Genomic DNA, 24,098 nt, shown 5'->3' on the forward strand with positions numbered 1-24,098 from the left:
TCTACATTGGGAAACCTGAGAAATAGTACCAGGCGGCTCTAGTACATATGGATGTGGTGTGTTTTATACAGCCAGCCGAAAAACATTAAGAAGTATCTACTTGTATGAAGACTTCTGTTGTTATTTTTAAATTTTTATGTTTTTTTTAATTCTCCAAACTTTTTCACCTTTTGACTCCCTTCACCACCAATCTGTTTTTAATTTAACTTTTAATTGTGTTTAATATTAAAATGTGAGCCCTTTAAAAACAATCATAGTTCTAACTTACAGGGTGTTCAGACATTTGAAAGGGATCAAATCCTTCTTTGTCTCCACACTAACTCTTCCCCACTGCTGTCCTGTTTCCCATTTCTGTTCCTGCTGCCTCTTACTCTCAGGCTCCAACACTGTGAAAATGTACCTTAATGAGGAAAATACGGACTTTAGAGACAGATCCTGGGTTTAAATCCCGAATCTTCCAGTAGCTGTGTGCCCTTGGGCAACATTTTAACCTCTGAGGTTGAGTGTGTTCATCTGTAAGAGGGGTGGGAAACTTTTCCTGCTGTAGTATTTCAAAAACAGCGCGTGTGAAGTGCTTGTCAGAGTGTTAGCACTCCCCAGAAATTTGTTCAATTCCCATTCTCTCCTTCTGCCTGTCCCTTCCTGCCTGGCCCCATTGCTATAGCACCGATTCGGGGATTTATCGTCCCGTGTCCAACAAGACTCTGTAGGGAGCACTAACTTCCCAACTTTTCTCTCTCCAAACCCTTTCAAACACTTCCACTCTTCAAAAAGTTCCCTTAAACCCAGATTTTCATCAGTCTTTTGACAGATCAAATCTTTACAGATTCCTCACCATCCACAGATAAATTAAACATTCCCAAACCCAACTGATTTCTTGTGCAGATTAGACAGGCGGGGGCCCATGCAGAAGCAAGTGGAGCTGAAATTCCCTCTGCTCCACCTTGGCTGGCTCCTTTCCGTTGGTCTGAGCCCTTGTCTTGGACAAGATGAACTTTGCAGTCCGTGGAACTGCTCTTCCAGTTCTCTGTGACATGTCTCTGGGTCTCACAGAGCCAGTGTCCGAGCGTGAGGGAGAGAGGTAACTCCCTTGGAGGTGCACTGTCGCTGCCTGCAGATGCTTCCCCAGGGGCAGTCAGGTTTCCCCTTGGGGCTGTCCTCTCTGCCTGGTGTTCCCAGGTCTGAAGGTCATGCACTAAAGGGTGACGAAACATGGATAAAGGAGGGTGAAGAAAATCATATAATGGTCTGCAAGTCACTAAGTGTCTTTCCCTTTTCTCTTTGGGCGAAGGTAAAAGAGAGAGAGAATGAGTGCTCAAGCAGGTGCACGAAAGACATCACTTAAAATCTAAACTTCAGGGCATCGTATCCTGACTGAGCAAGAAGTGTGACATTTCAGGGAGAAGGTGCTGATCTATATCATGGTTCATTTTTGATGCCATCTTGAAGCCTTCAGAGCCCAGGACTGGAGAAACCAATTGTGACTTGTTCCCTCAAATCAAGAGGTAGTATAATTTGCAACAAGTTACCACATCAGAATTTGCTCAGAGGGGTCTGAGTCCATGCCCAGTTTGGGGATTTAGTTCTGACGGCCCCAACCTTACTGCAGACTGGTGGTAGTGAGAACCCTGTGGGTATCGGCTGCCTCGGTCAGCTGGTCAGCACACCCGTCAAGGAAAACATGCCACACCCTGGATTACGTGGCCCGGAGAGAAGGGCAGGTATGGCAGCCCTCCTTTGCACATGGACAGAAGGTAAAGCCCAGGTAATGAGGATGGGCCGGTTCCTCCCACCCTGAGAAAAACCACCATGTGGGCTGTCACGGAGGGATCCCTCTGAACAATTAGGAGGAGATGAGTTTAGGGATGCTGTTTTTGGAAGAAAAATTGGAGAGATTCCATGGTGAGCAATTTCAAGTTAAGCTGCTAAATAAATGTTATGCTCTTTCAGGGATTCATTCACATGGAGTGACCAAAAGTCCTTTTACAATCTCTGTTGCCCACCACAGTTATTTATAGTGTCTTGTTTCATTCTCAAAGGGGCTCTGGTTGGGCAATAAATCACATGGTTACTTTCACTATTACAACGGAGTATGAATGGACGGTGAAAGTGACGAGGAGTGAGGAGGAGGACTGGGAAGGTATGAGCTCTCCACGGAAAAGGCTTTGCTGCTAAAACTCTGAAGTTCAGTGGTGGGAGGGTGTGTGAACAAGCCCGTGGACCAATCTGGCATTAGACAGGAACGAACCAGCCTCGTGACTTTGGTGAAGTGAATTAACCTCTCTGAGATCACTTTCTTTGCAAGATGGAGATCATTGTACAGGAACACCTCATTTTGTAATGCTTCACAGATTGGGCCTTGTTTTGTTGCTATTGTTGTTTTATAAATTAAAGGTTTCTGGCAACCCAAGGTCAAGCAAGTCTACTGGTGCCATTTTCCCAACAGGCTCAGATAATGTTAGCATTTGTTAGCAGTAAGGTATTTTTAAATTAAGGTATGTACATTGTTTTCTTAGACATAATGTTATTGTATGCTTAATAGGCTACAGTATAGTGTAAACATAACTTTTATATGCACTGGAAAACCAAAAAATGTGTGTGACTCACTTTCTGGTGATATTTGCTTTATTGTGGTGGTCTGGAACTGAACCTGGACTATCTCCAAGGTTTGCCTGTACTTACCTCACCCATAAAATTGCAAGGAATATATTTACTGGGAACAAGGATGTCAAAGAAAGAAGAGGGCAAAGGTTCTACCTGGCCACACTACTTAAAATATGGCGTGTCTGCTGCCCATCTAGATTTCTCAGCCTGGCCTTGCAGAGTGTCCCCAGCCAGTCTCATTATAAGTTTTGGGCCCAGCATGAACCATTTCCCTAGATGGAACCTCTACCTTTCTGAACACATGGGGTGCATTCACACCCTTTGCCTCTGTTCCTACTGCTTGGCCACCATATTGACTCCTGCAGTGAAATTTAATTGCTACTTCTAAGCCAAGTTCAAAACTAAGCCTTATCAGTAAAGGTCATATGATCATTAGAATTATTCTCACCAAGAATGTAGGTATAGCCCTGTGCAAAGTAAATTTGCATTATGTCATTAGAACAGACTACAATATACTTCAAAATTCTAGGTGTTCGGTGTGCCTTTGATAATTAACACATTTAAATGTTAGCAAAACTGGTTTTTATCATCAATAATGATGCAATGACTTCCTAAAAAATATAACAGGATATTCAAAATACTCTGGGGAAGAAAGAAAGACAGGCTTTTCTTCTAAGGACCAGTGTTAATCCAAGAAAGTGAGACAGTAAGTGAGGACAGAGCACTATTTGAACTTTCATTCCACCAAAAATTAAGGTGAGTTGGAAACTACTAAAACACGGAGGAAGCTCCCACCCCTTTCAGAAAGGAGACGCGTGGATTCGGGAGTCAAACATAGCGCTGTTCCTCCCACCGTGGAAGTTTGGGGTTTTCGTCCTAGCACACCCTGTACATTCTTAGCTCTTAAATTTATAATCATTGTGCACTCCCCAAGTCACACCAGGTCAGTGAAATGAGCTGACTTAGCTCCGCTGGTAGCGTGAAGGGGATCACCTGAAGGCGGATGACAAGGTCCTTCCACCTGTCGGCCTGGTTAGACTAGTGCCACGAGGTGAGTGCACTGAGCCTCCTCCTATTGGGTAGGAAGGCTGTGAATATCTCCCAGGTCCTGGGGCCCAAGAAAATAACCTGAGTTACACCTGCTATTTGAATTAGCTTAGCCTTAAGAAAGGCTGGGTATAAAAATGTTACCAGCATAATAAAGCAGAAGGGAGAAATAGCATTGTCATAAAATTCTCCAGATTACCAGCATCTATCCTCCCAGCCTGATGAGAGAGAAATCAAAACAGAATCACTCAGGATGAAAGTGTTGAGCGGTTTCTGAGAGATTTTCACAGCGAGTCCCCGGGGACTACAGAGCCGCAGTCTGGGTAGTTGGTGTGACTTTGGTACTGCGGTATCTGAGCTGCTTGCAGATGTGAACAGCGGCAGAAGCGGCAGCTGAGACATTTTTTAATGCGAATGACAGGTGTGCTGGAGACTTTTCTAGACTTGCAGGCAGATTGCAGCCTTCTACAATCTGGACTAACCAGATACAGCCTGTTATCCTGATATACCAGAGGATTACACCAGTCAGCAGGTGTCCTTTAACCTCTGAAGGTTCACAGGGGTCTCTCTGGGTCACAGTCCTGTGGCTGAACTCCCCCCGAAGGGATTTGAGTAAGGACTTTGTTGGCCACTGGTGTGACCTCTGGAGATAAAGGAAAACGGAGTTTGTTTTTGTTTTTGTTTTGCCCTAAAGGCTGTGCTGCACTACCGACAGGAAAGCAGGGATGTGAGAAATGTTTGAGAGAAGGAGAAAAAAAAATAAAAGAAGGTGTCTCATTGCCACATGTCTCAAGTGACACACTCGCTTCTCTTTGTAGGAGCCAGTACCGAAGGCTTAGGATCTGTGGCAGCGTCACATTCTGCCACTTTACTTTCTCAATAACCTTATTAAAACCCTGTGGGGTTGGCCGGATGGTGCCTGCTGAGGCATCCATGCAGGTACATGCCCAGCTCTGCCCTTGGCTTCTGTGGGAGGGTCTGACACGATCAAACGTCAAAGTGTCCTTATTTTGTTAAAACGAGATTGAAACACACTCCATTTCTACACAAACCACCTGTGTTTTTAAACACAGCACTGGAAGTCATCGTGGCAGGGGACAAATGTTTGTCTCAATATTCATTGGACAAGTGTATTTCCTCAAATGAGGAAATGAACTATCCCTATCTAAGATAGTGGGGTATAACAAAAGATATTAAATACATGGGTTTCAAATATTTTGAGAAGATTTTGTTACCCCAAATTTTCAGGTGAAGGATAAGTCTATGCTCATTTCACTCCATTTTTTCAGTGTAACCTAAACCTGTTCATATCTATATTCAGCAAACTGCCATGGTTGCCTGGCAACGAGGCCTAGTGGGCTAGCAAGGCACCAAAGCAAGAAATCAAATGCAGCCAACAAAACCTTGATTTATGCTGCCACTAGACAGAAATTCATTCTCCCTGGGTTCTGTATGGATTTTTCTTTTCAAAGCATAAGTAAATCTTTCAAAATGTTAGCTCAGTGCTATTAGGAGTTTTAAAATTATGGTGTATTAGGTAACATTTCAAGGTAATTGAATAAGTATGAGGGAGGAATGTCTCACTGCTCTCCCTTGGTTAAAACAAGGGTAGCTCTTTTCCTTATAGGCCACCTTGGACTTTCACTCTTACTTTTTATTTTCTCTGCAGAAATATGTACGCATTATTCCTGAAATTAAATAGCATGAAAATTGAAGTGTCAACATTGAGAAACACAGGTTTAGGATTAATTACGTGCATGCAAGTATTTTTGTATTGTCTGCATGGGAATGAAAAGAAGAATAAATGAAAATGACTTTTCTTATGTAGATTCTTCTACCTTTTCTTATCTACTCTCTTTTCTTACATTCTTACCCATGGAGACTTCATTGCCTCTAAAATTAAGGAAAAAGAATGCCCTTGGATTAAAGTAAGTCAGTGTCATCTGCTTCATTGACAATATATGCAATGTTATTGGAGCACACTTTGAAATTTAAAACTTAGATTACCCGTTTATTATCTCACTTGTTTCTTAGTTCACATTTTATTAAGTAAGTTGAATATTCTGATTGCAAGTAAACTAAAGGACTCAGTGAAATCCTCTTTGAAGTAGGATTGGGGAGTGATATAAGATAAAACAGATAATTGGGCTATTGAAGAGAAGGTGTAGGTAAGTCTGAGGAGAATGAGAATGAAGGGGCGATGGAACTAACTTGGTGATATCTGTGGCGACCAGTACGAGTCCTCAGAATCTGCCGTGAGCACACCTTTAGGTTCCCGCATGACAGAGAACACCAGTCTTTTATGATTACTTTGTTGTCAAACAGTCACCTATATCTATTTGATGTTCTTTTTTATCTTTATTTCATAGTTGGTATGAATTATGGTTCTTTGAGCAAACTGGAAATTCAGGTTTTATGTAAATCTCCTCTAATTTGTAAGTGTTGACTTCAATAAAAACGAGCGACATCCGCATGTTAAAGGTTACACAAAATGTACCCGGAAGCCCTCGGAATGTGCTCATTGTTGTCATTTGCGACTCCTGAGGAAGGGGCAGAAGAGAAGAGGGTTGATAAAGGAATTCTTACCTGTGAAGAGGCTGCAAATAAAAGTGAGGAGCTATCAGGGAGTGGCAAGAAATGGAATCCTACTTGGCACCATTGTAACTGAGGGTGGGCAGGATTTGGGGGAGCGGAGGTGCGGTATCCACTGGGTTGAAAGTGGTATTAGTGATGGCCAGTTGTGATCTGAGAAAAGAAGTTTCCAGGGGTTGGTGGCAGTGAAGCACACATGCAGTAAGTTACACGGAATGTGCAGGCGTGAAAGTGGAAACTACGGCCTACATTTTCCGGGACGAAGTTAGGCCACAGTCACTTGAAGGGAAGTAAGTTGAGGGAAGACAGAGTACAAATTTCTGGAGCAATGGGAGGAGGTGGGACCAAGTGCAGAGGTCTAGCGCTACCTTTGAAAGAATTAGGCATTTAAATGGAAGCAGAACACATAAATGAATATGTAAAGTTTTAGTGTGTGGTTAATGACATGCATTTTGAGTAAATTCCACGTTGGTTGGCATGTTTTGTTTGGAGTACAGGGGGGGTAGGTCCTTGGGATAGAAGGAGGGCGAGACAGAAGGAAGAACGGGAATGAAGGTCTGTGATGAAATAATTGTAAACATTGTGGAAAGCCACGATGAAATTGGATAAAGTGATCTGCATTGAAATTCTCCAGCAATTCGTAGTAATGTGGGAGAAAATGACTGAAATTATTTTTAATCTGTTGGAACTGAAGACAGTTAAAGAGGGCTTCCGGGTGCTGAAGTTTGTGCTGCTGAGATGTTGGGCCTTGCGACATGGGTCAGGGAGAAAAGTGGAAGAGGTTAGTAGACGGATGAGCTTTCAGAGATGTTAAAGATCTCAAGGTCATGGGAAAGGCTAAGTGTACATTTATTGTGAGAGATAAGGTAAACATTTTTTTAAAGGTTATGATCAGAGAAAGGTTTCAGGGTGTGAGGTTGCGCAGCAAAAACAATTTGGGGTAAAGGCATACAGAGTTATGCGTGGGGGCTCCTGGAGAGGAAGTGAGAGTCATTCCAGTCGAAGGGAGCCAGGGACTAAGGGTAGGGACGGAATTTTGCGTGTGACATCCTGGCTGACAGCAGAGAGTGCAGATAGTGGAGAGGAAAACCAGACCAGGTAAAACACTGCTTGAAAAACACAGAGAATACTTCAGAAATTGGTAAATGAACACTATACTTTTACTTTATACCACTTGTAAATTATAATTATAAACCAATTATGTGTCCATGACACCCTTTCCCTATGAAATTGAAGAAAAGACCATATTTTATCTATTTTGTTCACAATGAACACCCAGTTCCCAGAATAGTGACGGCTCCTAGTAACTGTGTGTGGCTCACAAGTATTTGTGAGGTGAGTAAATGGACAGCAGCAGAGGTGGAAGGCGATCATGTGATTTGACGTCATGGACTTCTAAACAGATGTGGGGTCACTGACTAGAGTGAGAGGAAAGTGTTTTGGGAGTGGCGGCGAGGAGCTTATCTCTTGATAAAAATGTAAAATATAGTAATTACCAGCTCAATTATAGTAAAAGATGTAATTAATGCAAACAGGTGGTTTAAGTTTTCAGTCAGAAGCGTGTGTGTATTTCCTTGCTTTAGTCACCTAAACCAAAAACATGGTGGTTTGAAGTCAACATATTTTATATTTTGGTTTCTTCACAGACCATTATAAAATGGCAAATGTATTTTAAAACTATAATTTTCAAAAAGCAGTACAGTGATTTCTAGGGTTCCGTTTCCCACAAGGTCACTTTCAAGAGTTCATGCAAGCTGGCTAGTTGGGGTCCCGACGAACAGTGAGCTGGGCCTGCATGGGCCCTGGCAAAGCAGCACTGGCCGTGCCAAGCGTCGGAGCCAGGGACGTCGCGGAGGCTTCGGGTCTGCTCGACACCTTTGGCTTTTGGCAAAATGAGTCAAGGGTATGACTTGACAGCTTTTTTGGGTGAACAAGTTGTCCCTTTTGTTTAAAATGTCATCAAGAAATGATGTGTATTTGTAGATGTCAGCCAGAAAATGAAGCACTTTCAAAAATGCAATTTTAAAAGAGTAATATTTGAATATGAACTTATTCTGATTCTCCTTTTGGTTTGGAAGCATTGCAGAATTACCTTTTCTTTTGTTGAGTTTATGCCCTATAAATGATAGGATTGTATTTTCTCCTCTTTTTACCACCTTTTTTTCACTAAAAGTGACATTTCCATTATTGAAGTAAAAGTAAAACTAATGTCAGATATGTTCCCCTAATTTTAAAATATTGAATAGTGTTGGGTTGGCCAAAAAGTCTGCTGAGAACTTTTTTTCACATAAAATAAAGGACACATTTTTCATTTTCACCAATGACTTTATTGATTTGGATATTTTGAGTATGTCGGCTATCTTCCGCCTGGTATATAATGTTGATTGTTCTCAATGTATATGTCAATTTGATTGCTATCAACTTTAGTTGGTTTACCGTACTGTGGAGCATCATTCACTGAGAAATCTCCAGCACAAAACTTCACAAACCACTTTTGACACATTTGATCAGTTACAGCACCTTCTCCATACACTGCACAAACCTTTTTTTTGCATTTTAGTTATATTTTTTACGTTTCTTGAAATAATAAAGCACAATATGCTGAAAATGTTGCATATTTTCTTCTATATTAAACATTCAATATTAGAGTGGCTACACAAAAATTCACCAATGTTGATAAGTATTTTGTAATATATGTTGATTAGGACAGCTGTCACAATACAATCCACCAAACTTTCGAATGACGTTAAAGACAACTAGCTGCTCCTATAGCCATCTTACGGAAAAACACCAAATGAACTTTTTGGCCAACTCAATATTTTCTGGACTAAATATGTTACCTTATGCATTATGTATATAAAAGGGAAAAGTGGGAATGAGTCCTGGATTTTGTCAGAAGAAGAAATATAGAGGATTTTTCAGAAACAGAGAGGAAGACCAAGTCAAATATCTCCAGTGGTTACATGGCTACCAGGATGCCAAGAATTTTTACACTGAAGATAGAACTTGATGAGGTGATAGATGTTTCCATAGACTGGGAAGGTAAGACGTTCTGGGCCACAGCCACGTGGTGCTATTGTCATCCATCCTGTCCTTCCCAGGACTGTGACTGTACATAGTGGGCCCTTAAGAAGACACTGATTTTATTTGATGCATGAATTTCTGTTTGTTTCAGAAGGGATGTCCTGATACATAGTCCACTGAGAGTGAGGCAGGCATGTTTTAAAACATGCATATCATATATAGATTATGGATTAGATGGTTAGAATGGTGATAGAAAAGTAATTTACAATTTAACATTAGATTTTTCAGTTTGAGGTAAATACAATAGACAGATATCTCTGGGACCAGTTGTTACATGAAGAAATACTGTAAGAATACCTATTTTAACCCTCGGACTGAGGGTTAACTTTCAGGAGCACCTGTTCCGTGTGTCGGGGAAGCAGGGACCACATCCCAGCTCTCAGCAGCTACCTCCCAGTACAACTAATTCTAAGGCTATTTGTAGCTACTCAGTTCCAGTTTCTAATTTGTTTTACTTTCAAATAGTTTACTCTGAACTTTGAGTAGGATCACTTTTGCTTATGTTGTATCTTCAGAAATGTATCTTAAAGCTGTCTTTGAAATTCTAGAAATTGCTGTTTAAGGTTGGATTTTGTAGCTCTTAAGCAATATTTTATCCACTCTAAAATTAAGTCTATTTTAACTGTAATAATTAGGTTTACTCTTTTCCTAAGACAAGAAAAGCATGCAATAAAAAAATTGCATTTTCAACCTTTCAGGTGGATATGTAAAATACACAGGTTATTTATCCAACAATCCTTTACTGAAAGTTTTTTTTTCTCTCAACTTTTTCTGTCTCATCATTATGTATCATTTTCATACTTATTTTTTATTCTAGCCACAATGCATGCATGCGGGTTGGAAATGTCCAAATAAAAGAAATGGATATGAAATAAAAAGTAAATATCTACCTCTATCCTTCACCTCCTTCCTCAGTTTTACTCCTCAAGGAAAACCACTGTTAAAAAAGTATGGTAATGGGAAAAATAAGTGTAAAAATTAAGTAAATAAAAATTAAAAAGAGTTTATAAGTTTTAATTCATATGATGGTTATAAGTAGGTATTTAAATATTATTTTCTTCATTTACTAATTTGTTTTTCCATTGAAAGCAGAATTTGAAACATAATACCTCCCACTTCTTATAGTTATATTCTGTTTTGAAAGTGGAATTAAGTCTTTGACCTCATTGTATAGTAGGGCTTTTTAAGTTGGAAAGTAATAAACAGCATTTCCATTCTCGCAATTATGAAACTGTCATTTACATATTGGCTCCATGGAGAAGCATCTATGTCCCAATGTCACTGAAAGTCACCACTCAGGCGTGACTTTCTCAGACCTCCCAGGCAGTGGAGTCTCCTTCTTTTCTTTAAAGTTTCTTCTGCTACTTCTCAATTCTGTTCAACTACTAATTGACATTACATGAAGTTCTTGTTCATGGATTATTTTTAGTTTTGCTGGAAAACCTTTAGTAATTAGAAAATATCTCTTTATATATAATGCACTTTCAGAAGTTTCTAACTTTTGATCTTATACTTAGTTAATAATTTACCTTGACATTGAACTATAATTTCAAAATATATTATTTTTCCTCAAAACTTGTTTTTATTGTTCTTCTTAAGTCATGCAGGATTGCTAATAAGAAACCTAATAACAGCCCGATTCTTTTATTTGTAGATAATTTGTTTCTTCGCTTTTTCCTCCCTAGGAGCTTTCAATATTTTCTCCCTATCTGTGAATTTCAAATTTTCTTCAGGACAAATCTCAGTCTGAGTTTAGCATTGGACAGAATTTTCAATCTATATCTATTTTTCTTACATTTTCTCATTCTTTTCAAAGATAATGTTGAAACACTAGGAACTATCCTTGTTTCTTAACATGTTTCATATTTTCCATAATTTCCCCTTGGTTTTACATACTTCTTTTTTTATTAATTATCCTGGTCATTGAGTTTTTTGCTGTTGGCAAGTATATTTCAATTTCTAAAACCTTTCCATTGCCTCACTGGTATTTTTTCATAGCTTCTTTCTTGTTGTTGTTTGTTTGTTTTATAAATGCAATAATCTCTTGACTCTCTGAAGGTACTAATTTGTTTTTTTCATTTGTTTAAATTTGCTTATGTTTCTTTATTTGTGTGTTCTCATTTTAAAAATTTATTTTGGATTGTCTGTTTTGGACTGTTCTTTTTATTTTTCAGGTGTCTGGCTGTCCTTATTTGTCCACATTTGTGAATAATTGCCTACATTGGCCCACAGAGGCAGGTGGTACGGGGTACCTCTGTCATTGTTTAGTTCTGATTCCCCAGTGGATCCATCCTGGGAGGGTGAACTGTGCTTCTGGGAGGGGGGTGGCACTGAGTGGCTGTGTGACGGCCCCAGAGGACGTGAAATCAGGGAACCTCCACCTGGGAGCCACAGTCACCTGATTTAGAGTTAGGAAGGCTCCTGGGGGTGGAGCACGTCCATTACTGCTGAGAAAACCTATCTTTTCTTCCCTCAGAATAGTTCCCTTCTATGCTTGTGAGGGTGTCAGTCTTGACCTTAAACTACTTTGCTCCTCGTCCAGTCCCAGAACCTTTTAAAATGCATTTGTATGTAATACTCCGTGTCTTTGTTAAGCATGTAAGTTGTCCTATACAACTGTCCATGTAAGTAAACCTTAGAAAATAACTTAAAATTATAAATATGGTAAAATTTAAGGTCTTCTAAATATTCAGTGTAGTACTTAAACTTGTATTCAATTTAAAATCTCAAGTCTAAACCAATTACTCAGTTATATATTTTAAATTGGAATTAAAAGGCAGATCTAAATTCTCTCAAATATTAAAAATACATAAAATACAAACTATACAAAACTCTTTTGAATTAAAATATTAATTATATTTGTTCAGTCATTGAAATATTTGTGCTTTTAATTCTAAATTTATCCAGACTTACGCACCAAGGAAATAATTCAGCCAGTTAAGGTTATATAATAACCAGAAATACTGGCCCAGACTCTGAATGAATCCTTGTCAATGATTATAATGAAACATGCTCATACCTCTTCAAGTCACTTTATCAAAGTCTTTTAAACATATATGTAGGGGGGTGGGAGTTGAGGCAGGGGAGAATCCCATCAACCAGGCCATGCAAATCCCTCATCCGCTCCTTGCCATGGCTCCTTGCACGGGATTGGATTTTGCCCTTCTTCTGCTTTTAAGATTTGTAAATGCTTTCTTCATCTAGCTACATACCTCTGATAAAGCCAGCCTTCTTCTCACTTAGGAATACACTCCTCTCAGAGGATGTTCAGATGATACCCAGCTGAGTTCTAGAAAGCTCTCACAACATTGACTTTTTTGTCACAATGTTCAAGGTCATGCCGCTGACAGTTCCTGAGAGACTGAGTGAGGGACTGCTGACCTCTAGAGGATACTTGATGCAATCAGTGATTTTTTTTGTACTAATAACAGCGCCAACATCAGAGAGTTATAACGAATTTGAATCGGGATAATACAAGTGAAGTGCACAGCCCAGTGCCCAGCAGTTAGGACTCAATGACTATTATTATTTATTATGGCTGCATTAGGTAAAGCACTGTTAATAACAAATATTCATATTTAGATAAGAGAGAAACTTTCAGGCATGTATTTAGATGATTAGCATTGCCTATCTCCTCTATCTTCCCTTCCCTTTGTTTTAAGCAATATTTTATTAACCTAGTATTACGATAATAATTTAGCTTTATAGCAGAATTTCTCAACCTTAGCACGACTGATAGGCTGTATGGGTCTTTATTCTGGAGGGCCGTCCTGTGCATTATGGAGACGTAGCAGCTTCCCTGGTCTCTACCCACTAGATATCAATAAGCAGCCTCTTTCTGGCTGTGACAACCAGAACATGTCTCCAGACTTTGCCACAGTGTCTCCTGAGGATGGCAGAATCACCTATGGTTGGAAACCACTGTTTTATAGTGATAGAGTGTTTTAAGACCACTGTTTTATATAATTACACAAATTACCAATTTGTATAATTTTTTAACAGTATTTTCCTGTTTGCTTCTCTGGGCTTAGTCCCTATCATAGGAACTTTTTATCTTTTGCCCTAAAAGTAGCATAGATTATGTCATCACTTCCTTTTTCCCCAAGCTGAGGGTTTATAAATGAGAATATAATGAAGATTAAATACAGCCCCTGGCGACTGTGGCTCAGTTGGTCGGAGCATCGTCCTGTAGACTGAAAGGTTGCAGATCTGATTCCTGGCCAGGGCACATTACCCACATTGCAAGTTTGATCTCTGGTCGAGGCAGGTACAAGAAAGCAACTATTTGATATTTCCCTCTCATCTCTCTCTCTCTCCCCCTCAAAGCAATTTTCAAAAAAGTCCTTGGGTAACAATGCAACTTTTTAAAAATTAAACACAAAGTTTTTTTGAAATTAGTAATCAACGTATTGGGAGAAAAATGTTTCCTCTGTCCCATCAGATAGCACTTCTCGTAAGCCTGGTTTTTGCTGCTTCAGGGTTTTACTGGCTAAGAGAATTGCAGATGTGCCCCACTGAGGAAAGCGGTATGTCCCCACGGTCAGGCGAGGCATCGTAGTCTTCTGGGTCTCCATTTCAAAGAGCTGTTTCTATTTGTGGTTACCACAAAAATTATGGCTTGCAGGTCATCTATTTACGATAAAGTTAGTTTCCCCCTATTGAATTATTGTGGGCTTTCACTGAAAGGAGTCATTTTACTAGAAGCTTCTAGACAATCAACAAATATTTTAAATTGAAGTGCAAAACACCAAATGATTACAGGGTGACCTCAGAGGGTTATTAGCTTTTTATAATCAGTAAATATTAAATATTGAGGGAATGGGTGATTGCACATAGATATACATTGGATTTTATCTCATGGAAACTCATGAAAAGCTACTAAGTATATCATTGGGACACTTAATAGTGTACTTAATAGCTTTCTAGAAGAGAAAGTTGTTTTAAAACCATTATACACCACTATTAAGAGCTGAGATTTGAGGAAAATAAAAGACCATTTCCTTGATCAACCTCTCAAAAAATCCTAAAGAATATTCTATTGCTAGTGTACTAAAATTGTTTGTGCTAAAATTGTTTGTTTTGGATGAGAAAACTGCAAATATGTTATTCAGTAAATTGTTACATCAGTAAAAATTAGGGCTTCCTTTACTGTTTTTCCTCCTCATTCAAGTCTGAACAATTACTTGCAAAGAGGCAAAAACATATTTAGACAGTTGAAATTCTACAATTCATTTTTCCCCATTCATGGAAAAGAATATATTAGCTTCTCTAAACATTCAAAACAAACCCAAAACCTTTCTGATTTGTAGTGTTTGCCAATTTCTGTGGTGGAAATACTCTAGCCATGGCCAATGTCAAGCTACAGTGTGACTTAATCAGAGCCAGAAAAAGGTGCTCACCAGCACACGTCACAGCATTTCCATCGTACGGGGACAATAGACCTAAATAACCTCGAGGGTATAGATGGGAGTAAAATAATTAGGAAATTATGAGTTTTGAGTCTTATCATTTTTGTTTTTAAGCATAATATATTTACTTGTAAGTTCCATAATTTCACTTTTAATAACAGCTGTATTTGACAACTGCTTTTCAAATTCCTGAATTTTAACAATTAGACCAGCTTCTGGAACACACTGCTAATATTTTTTCCTTTGTATGTAAATTTTCTGAAAGGTTAATAGTTCCTTGAGACATTTGTTTCCCAAGTATTTTAAAGTAGTCTCATCGCTGAGTTGGCGTGCACATATTATTCACTTCTGCATGTCCAGGGCCTGGAACAAGAGCGGGCATACACGAAGTCTTCAGTGAATGTTGGGTAACCGGCTCAGCTTGCAAGGAGGAAGCAGGCCTGGGAAATCAAAGGAACAGTTCACTTAGTCCCTGTTGATGTCACCTCAGATTATCTCCAAATTTAACAAGCATATCAAAGAATAGGAAAGGTCTCAACCTACATACAGATCCTTTGAGGATAAATGAAAGGCTCCTCTCTTGATTACCTAAGCTTTTCCTCACTAGGATTATGCAAAGTCTAAGGGGACCCTTGTCCCCAGTAGACCCTTCCAATTTACTTTATACTCAGGTGTTATTTTCTATAATTCCATCCAACAAAAGTCATATTTCTTAGGGGAGTGAAGAAACAGAAAGGTGAGCTCCTCTTACAGCAACAAATGCACTTTTCCCCTTCCACCACCTCCTTAACCTAGTTTGAGTAGAAGGAAACATGACCTTGTGTCTGATGTGCTTTTAAACCCATAGCGACTGGCCTTTTGTTCCCCATCCACACCTCGACCCACTCTCCTGAAACTGCTCTCCCAAAGCTCTCCAAGGGCCTTCTCCCTGCTTAATCCAATGACTTCTTTTCAGCCTTTATTCTACCTAATTTCTGCCTTATGTGTGACTCTACCAAATACCCATTCTCTTTAGAAAATGTCTGACCTTTCGTCATTCATTCATTCATTCATTAAATACCAACTGAGTTTATCTCAGAGCCAGACATTGCTCTGGACCTTGAGAAATCAGCCACCAATGAGACAGATGAGGTCTTTGTCACTTGAAGGTTTATTTTAACTCAGAAAGATATCAGATAAATAAAGCAAACTGGCAAATTAAGAAGTCTGGGTGTTTTTGCAATGGTTTGCAGGCATCTGTAAGGAGGTAAGACCTGAAAGACAAGGCAAAGCCAGTCAGTGATCTAAGGTGTGGCAGGGGTGTCCAGCCCTTGGGCCAAATGCAGCCAAGGATGGCCATGAATGCAGCCCAACACAAAATCGTAAATTTACTTAAAATCTTTGTTTTGCTTATCAGTTTTCATTAGTGCTTGTGTATTTAATGTGTGGCCCAAGATGACTCTTCTCTTTCCAGTGTGGCCCAGAGACACCAAAAGTTTGGACACTCCTGGTAGAGTGTTCCAGGCAAGTGCAAAGTTTCTGAGGAGGACTGAGCCTCCTATAACTAGAACAGAAAGACCTGTGTAGCTGAAAGAGGAGGCCAGGGGTGGAAATGGCAGTGCATGAAGTCAGCCAGGCAGGTAGGGGACAGACACATTGTCTTGCTTCTCTAGCTCTGCTCATTAGGCTCCTCAAAGGACACATTCCACTGTCATTCCCTTTGGTCAGCCCCTGACCCTGCTTTTTAGACTCTTCCCCCAAGAACCTTTCAGTTCCTCCATAAATTGTTCACTCAGCAGTTTGAATAAATTGTGCCCTCCTTGGTTCTCACAGAAAATCTCTTGACTCTTTTATACCCAGCCCTTATGTACTTATCAATTCTATCAGCCTGGGAAGCTTGTCTTATTTCTCTCTGATGAAGGCAAGAGCCTTCTTTTTTGTTTCATTTAGTTTGTTTTTTTGAGAGATAAGTAAAAAATAAATTTCTTTATGTTTAATTGAATAAGTAAGCATGTAGTTACAGAATATTGCCCTGGCAAAGTAAGAAAAAAAAACAAAAAACTAGAGCTTCAAGCAAAGCATGTAAAATTTAGTATATGTACAGAAAAGGACATGGTTGTGAAAGGCAGCAGAATGTAAAGTTTGAGAGCACAAAGTCTGGATCTAGACTTCTGCTGATTACTAATGGTGACCTTGGACAAGTTATTGAACTTCCCATAGCTTTGTTTTCTCATCTAAAAATGGGAATAGTTGTATTATCCCATATGGTTATTTTTTCACGTTGAATGAATTGATGCAGGTGAAGCATTAGAAAAGAATAGGCAGAATGCTATAGCTCTTGGCTATTCTTTATTTATTTGTGGGCCAAAAAACTTTGTAGTGCACATTGCTAGTTGTCTATAAATGGAGCATACTTGATTTTCAGTTATGTCAAAAGCAGTCCTTGTTTATTTTTAGATAATTTTGGAATGCCCCGAAATTCATTTCATTACAAGTAGAATAACTATAGTCAAGAAACTAAGGATTTGAATAAAACAATCAATTGCCTTACTTAATTCACTCAACTTTTGGTTAGAACTACCATTGACAGCACAGAAGGGGGACAGGAAGTTAATGTTTTTCCTTTGAGGAGACTATTAATAAACTCTTCACTCCACATACCACTAACTGCAGTAATCCTAAAGAGCAAGCCAAGAGGAAAAGGTATCGCTTAGAAACAGAGGGAACTGGGAAAGCAAGCATAGTCCTTTATGGGTAGAGCTGAGGAGCTCTGGTGCATCTGCGTGGGCCTCGGGACATTTTCTCATGAGTAAGAATTTGCTTTTGAGCCTCTACACACTCCCAATAACTCCCACCCCCCCAACCCCATCATAACCAATCACATTCATTGATTATAGTAGCTTGAAATAGAAATATGAGATGTAATAGGACTTTAGAAGATTGTCGTAGCATGTGTTTCAGCTGTCTGCACACGTGTAAATACTGCATTCCTTGAGGATTTAATCAATTTCTTTCACAAGTTACAAGGCAAATTAGTGACTCAGAACACAGTTGTTTTTTTGTCATTTTAGTAGCCTCAATAATCCAGGTAAGTGACAACCACTGGAGCCATGACCTCGTATGAGCTCTGGTCTGCTAAAAAGAGCACCTTTTGCTCTCTGTGCCCCCTTCGTAATTTTTTTCAGGAGTTGCGGGTTGTCAATAGTGAGAAACCTTTCAAGGATGCTAAAAAAATCTCCCTCGAGAGAGTTAAGCTTTAGTCAAAAAAGCTTTAGTCTCTTTAGTTCCCAAGAGAGCAGGAATCATTAACATGAGCTGAATAATGCCCAGAGAAAAATGTGGCTCATCTTTTATGGATGAAACTTCATAACTCTTAATGAGCAGGCAGTGGGCATATATTTTCTTGTTAGCATTTGTTGATTATTAAGTTTCTTTGCTGTTTTCTTTATTTATAAATATATGTAACAATTTTTTGTTCTAAATAACCATTTACATCTCCATAAATTTTAAAATGGTCTTAGATGAGACGGAATAGGCAGATTAGAAACAACAATTTGAAGGCTATGAAATCTTTCTAACTACACAATTTTATTTCTTTAAAAAAATTGGAGTGATAGTTTGTGAGTTGTACTTCCTTGTGATTTCAAAATGAATGAATGGATATGAGAAAAATAACGACTATATTTAGGAGACCAAAGCCTAAGGTAGACAACAGATTATCAAAATATGGCAGTAAAAGAATAAATTATTGAAATGTATTATTTTTGCTTTGGAGACCACAGCTGGTTAAGTAATTTTATGTTAATGAACTTACATAATGTAAAGTGTTTTATATGCACAGTAGTCATCAATTCATTAAATATAAAAGTGTTACTTTCTGCCTAAACCATCCAGGAAAATTTAAGATGAAAAATATTAGAAACCAAATGCATATGGAAAATTGCAACAAAAAACACCACCTTATTTATGCTTAACCAGATAACTACAAAGCAAACTACCATATAACAAACCCCTCAAGAAGGGTCTAACAGCCGAGCACTTCCCGGCAGCCCCGGAAGTATCCCCGGCAGCCCCGGAAGTATCCCTCTTCCTCCTTATCCTTTATAATCACAACAAGCTCCTGCTGCTTCGGCCTAACCACCACCCTGCCCTTAATGGTGACAAGCTTCCTGTATGATTTTTTCTTTATCATTTCTCTATACATTGCTAAGCACGATAGAGTCATATTGCCTATTTTTGCACTTTTAATATAAATGAAACCATATTCTCTGTATATATGGTTTGGGGGCTTGCTTTTTTTTCACTAAATATTACATTTCTAACTTTGTGGTGTTTGTATGATATTCTATCATAGACTCTATATCACAATTTTTCTGTTTACTGTTAATGAACATTTGGGCCATTTTTAGTTTTTAAGCACTAACAGAATCATAGTACAACAACAAGTGATCATAATGATAAAGCTGAATCATCAAGAAAAAGTGAACTTGGATTTCATATATTTGATGTAAGAATATATGGAATTAGAGCTTATTTACATCAGAAGGCATCTAAATGTGATATTTTTGAGGACTTCAGGGAATGAGTTTTAATACCGGAAAATTACTGGGAACATCCTAGTTTTTATTATCTTTTTAGATAAAATCACAGTAAACTGCACTGAACTGGGAAGCAGAAGGCTTGGAAGCAACATGTTAATAGATTTTCTTATCCTTTATTTTTCTCTCCAGAACATAATTGGAATGAGTTTCTTTCAGGCATGTTGTCAGGAATTACATTATGATTGCAATTTTTGAACATATCAGAATGAGACAATGTATATCTAGTTATCTCAGTTTTAAAGCTGTTTGTAGAGAATGACACATTAGATTAGATGCCATTAATAGCATGCTGATGTAGAGCAGACAGAACATTATACACAGTGGTACAATGTAAAGAACATATGATATACCATATGTTCTGAGAGGAAAAATATTTTAAACATGTAAGTTAGCACGTGAGTGGATGTATGGGCCAGGAAGGCAAATGAATCTTGGATAATACTCCAGCTTGCAAAGAATTAATAGGTTATTCATTCATTCATTCATCCGTTGATTATTTATTAGACACCATCTATATGTTAGCTCACAGCAGTACTAAGGTGAGTGGACACAGCTTTTCTTATGTAGCTTTTGCTGCAGACTTAAGGGGAAGACAGGCATATTAGGTAAATACCAGTAAATGCAGAATGATTGGTGCTGTGACAGAAAGTATGCAATGGACAGGGAGGCGAGGCTCTCTCGCTGAGGAGATCAGGAAAAGTTTCTTGAAAGGAGAAGTTTGAACTGGGTCTTGAAATATGTGTTGAAGTCCACCTAGGGCCTATCTCGTAGTGGAGAAATTTTGCTGTCATTGCCATTACAAATACCTATTGGGTGAATGAAGGATAGTGATAAAGGAATATTAAAGGAGAAATAAGTAAATCAATGGGGAAGTGCATAACAGAATACAGGGCAACACAGATAATATTTTAAGTGGTTCATGTTTGCTAGGAACTCATGTGTGCCAGACACTGCTTAGCACTTGACATATGTTATGTTGTGTGTTTGTTCTGCACATCGGGCCCATGAAAGATGTACAATTACTGTCCTCAGATGTGTGACGTGAGCTTTAGAAGGGTTGATTCTTTGCTAGTTCTTAAATTCTTAAGATTAAATTTTAAATTCTTAATAATTTTGAACAAAGGGCACAGCACTTTCATTTTACATCATACCCCACCAATGGTGGAGGCAGTCCAGAGTGTCTCCACTCTTCAGTTGCAGAATCTGGGAACTGCAGAGGAGAGTCACTTACCTCAGATCACACAGGCGCAAAGCACGAGAGTCAAGACTCCAGCCTAGTTCTTGGTGGTACTGGTTCCTGCTGTCTCTTTTGTCTTCGATTTTCAAGATAAATGAATAACCAAAGATAGAAGCAACTACAAATTAATTTGCACTAGCACACTGAATCAGAAAGAAAAAAAAATCGGTAGAAAAAAAGAAAAGATTGAAAAGCTTGGGAATGATTATTGCCAATGCTACCTTGAGTTAAATGTGTCGATCCAAATTAAGTAATTAATAATCGAAAACCTTTCCTCAAGGTAAATGGAGCTTTGAATTTAAAGTCACGTCCCAGAGTGGCTACTTAGTCTTGGTCATCCGATGTGCCATTGCATGTTGGCCCAGCTCGGCTTGCTCTTATTAAATCTCTCTCACACACACACACACACAAGCCAAGATCAGCAGATTCGTGGTGTTTAGAGTTCAGGGAAAGGGAGCCAATGGAGGTAGACATGCAACACCTCCTTCCTAAGACTCCATCAGTGTTTACTGTGCCCTCTGCATTAACTTAAATAGTGCAAATAAACAAGCCCAGTTAGGACTTACACTTTAATAAAATCCTCATTTTTCTTAGGAATATGGCAGTTTGTTCCTCAAACCATGGGATATGCTCCAAATTTTTATTTATGCTTTATGCAAATTCAGTGAGTAGAAAGTAATGATTTTTGAAAGCACTTTCATATATGACCCTTCCCTGGAGACTAATACATCAAACTTCTATGAAATTAAAGGGCAGTATTCTAGAACATTCCTGATTTGTTCCTTCCTTTGGGGATAAAGCCTTGAAATATGTTCTTATGTTATTCCAAAGCACCTGTGGACTGCAGGGTCCAAGTCCAGTGACCACAAAGGTGCGTGCTTATTGTATAAAGAACATTTTGTAAGTATATATCTTTTACGTTCATAATAAAAACAACATAATTCTCTTTTGACTTATTTCTCCAGCCTCCCAAAATATCAGATGTACACAAATGCTATTTTGTAGAAACATGCACATCTGAAAACACTAAACTGCACCAGCTCTGTTTTAATGACCACGTTCCTGCCTGTGCTCTGCTGAGGGCAGAAGTAAGGCAGTGTCTGCCTAACTGTCTCTCGTGAATGTGCAGGGCTCAGCACCTTAGGGCTTCTGGAGCCACGGCTCAGTGGGGACCTGACCAGCAAGACTGACTTGAGACCCTGGGGCAAGAGGAACGTGTGTCCAAGGCCTTGGGGAAGGCAGAATGGGAACTGAGGGTAGATTAGAAGTGCCAAATGCAGAGAGAGTTGGGAATAGATGCAGAGAAGAGCGGCCTGTGGCAACTGGCGAGACCCTATAGCCCATTCTAGAAGGAGAGGTTGGAAAGTTCCGAGGCACCTGCAGACAAGGTAGTGTCAACCCCCACTCAGTCTAGGAATATGGAAAGGCATCAAATACTAAGTTTTGTGGTATAAAGCCAAGAACTATAAGAATACAAGGTTCAAGGACGGAACGATGAACAATGATGGAGCCTAGAGAGAAAAGAAGAGAGTTGACGTGGCCCTATAGCAGTAGTTTTCTATCTGGGCTGTACATCAGAATCACTGAGGGAGCTTTATAAAAATCCACATGCCCAAGTTGATCTCAGCCCAATTAAGTCGGGATCTCGGGGATGAGATTCGGGCATCGGCTTAACGTAAAGCTCCCTGTTGATCCTACTTTGCAGCAAGACTGACAGCCACTGATTTCAAGCAAGTGGCAGTGTTTCCATGTTTACCTGATTTATCTGCTTACGTACCATATGCATCATGACTCACAGATCAATCACAGTTATAATTCAGTATATGTTGACCCCTGAGCAACACAGGTTTGAATTGCATGGACCCACTTATACACTTTTTTTTCCGTAAATGCTGTAAATGTATTTTTTTCATCCTTATGATTTTTTTGACATCATCTTTTCTCTAGCTTACGTTATGGTAAGAATACAACATATGCTACATATAATATACACAATATAGGTTAACTGTTTATGTTATTGGTAAGGCTTCAGTCAACAGCAGGCTATTAAGTTTGGGGGGCGTCACGAATTATACGTGGACTTTTGACTGTGTAGTGGGTTGGTGTCCCAAATCCCTACATTGGTCAAGGTTCACTGTACTTAGGCTTAAGTCACACTTACTTGGTTGGACACACACATGCTTAAAGAGTTCCGCTTACCAGGTCTCGATGCACAGCATCAAAGCTTGATGCCGCTATAACAAACAGCTCATGCTATCAGCCTAATTTAAAAGCCCGCTGTGGAAGAGCAAGCCATTTATTCTAAAGAGATTACTTACACTGAAGGAGATTGGGGGGCTCAGTGGAATGAGTCAGTTTATTATCAGGAGTTAGCTGCAGGGCTCCTGGCCTGTTTGTATGAACGAAACCTTGAGTATTTGTAGGAGATGGTTTCATTTGATATTTAGAGAATAAGGAGACAAAAACTTTTGTATCTCCTAAATATTTATATTTGGTATAACTCCAGTGTTTCATATGATACTCAGAGAATAATTTTGAGCCTGCAGATCTTGACAGGCCTTGGGGTCCTCAGTCCACTCTCTTAGAACTGCTGACTTGGGGAAGGTATGTGGTGAGAAGTATTGGACCTGCAAATGCACAGGTGTGTGTGTCTTCCAGCTTTCTCTTGTAGTCAGACTCTGTGCTCTGTCCTTACCTTGGGAGGTAATTATTCCTAATTGCCTCCCTAATCTCTTCTGCACCCAGCTTTGGTACGTGGCCCATTTGAATTGTACAAATTCAAAGCCACGCAGGAGTAAATGCTATTGGTGTAGATGCACAGCAATGTTACAGAAAAGAAGGATGAACACTCAGAAAAAAGTATCTTCCCAAGTGAAATGCTAAAGAGTTTTAAAACACAAATAAAGATCCCACTTGTATTATATTCCTAGGTTACTCAAACAATAAAAGAAAGTCATGTTTTATTCTCAAAAAAGCAAAGAATGAATTATGTCTATAGTGTTTTTAAAATGTGGTTGTAAATGTATTTTTTCTTAAAGTTTGTACTCCTAAAATTATCTCAGTAAAGTCAATAGAAATATTGTGGTGGGAGGGACATAAGCTTAAAAACATGTGTCTGTGTTTGTAGACAAAATCAACGAGCAAACAGTTATATTTTTGTAGTTTACAGTAAATTTACACCTAGATAATAGGATTAATTTTAGCCTTCATTGTAAACATTTATAAAATGAAATTACATAATAAGAACTATTACATTTTAGCTCATGATCTTATTTTTAGCAGTCCCATATTTTTTGTAGCACCTCTATCCCAGATTTATTTTCTTCATATATTTTATTCTATTGTATTCAATTTATAAATTCATCTTTTAAAGCTTAGAAGTTCATCAGAGAGGAGGAAGGTGGTTGTGGGGTATGAGGGGCCGCTGGAACGGGGAGGGCTTGGTGGAAGGGCCCAGGCTGTCCACGGGAAGATGAGCGAGATCTGCGGGCACAGTGAGCAGCATGGTGACCCCAGTCGGCAACACTGCATTGGACAATTTAAATT

The 24,098-nt window shown here is 39.1% G+C and overlaps 1 protein-coding gene across 12 annotated transcripts in view; it reads left to right on the forward strand.

The window, feature by feature from the left end:
• The window catches only part of CACNB2 (calcium voltage-gated channel auxiliary subunit beta 2), a 336,710-nt gene that overhangs the window by 139,915 nt on the left and 172,697 nt on the right, over positions 1-24,098 (forward strand). The window lies entirely within an intron of this gene.

The sequence above is a fragment of the Sturnira hondurensis genome, unplaced genomic scaffold, assembly GCF_014824575.4.
Source record: "Sturnira hondurensis isolate 20B ecotype Veracruz unplaced genomic scaffold, ASM1482457v3 Scaffold0012488, whole genome shotgun sequence".
NCBI classification, from domain to species: domain Eukaryota; kingdom Metazoa; phylum Chordata; class Mammalia; order Chiroptera; family Phyllostomidae; genus Sturnira; species Sturnira hondurensis.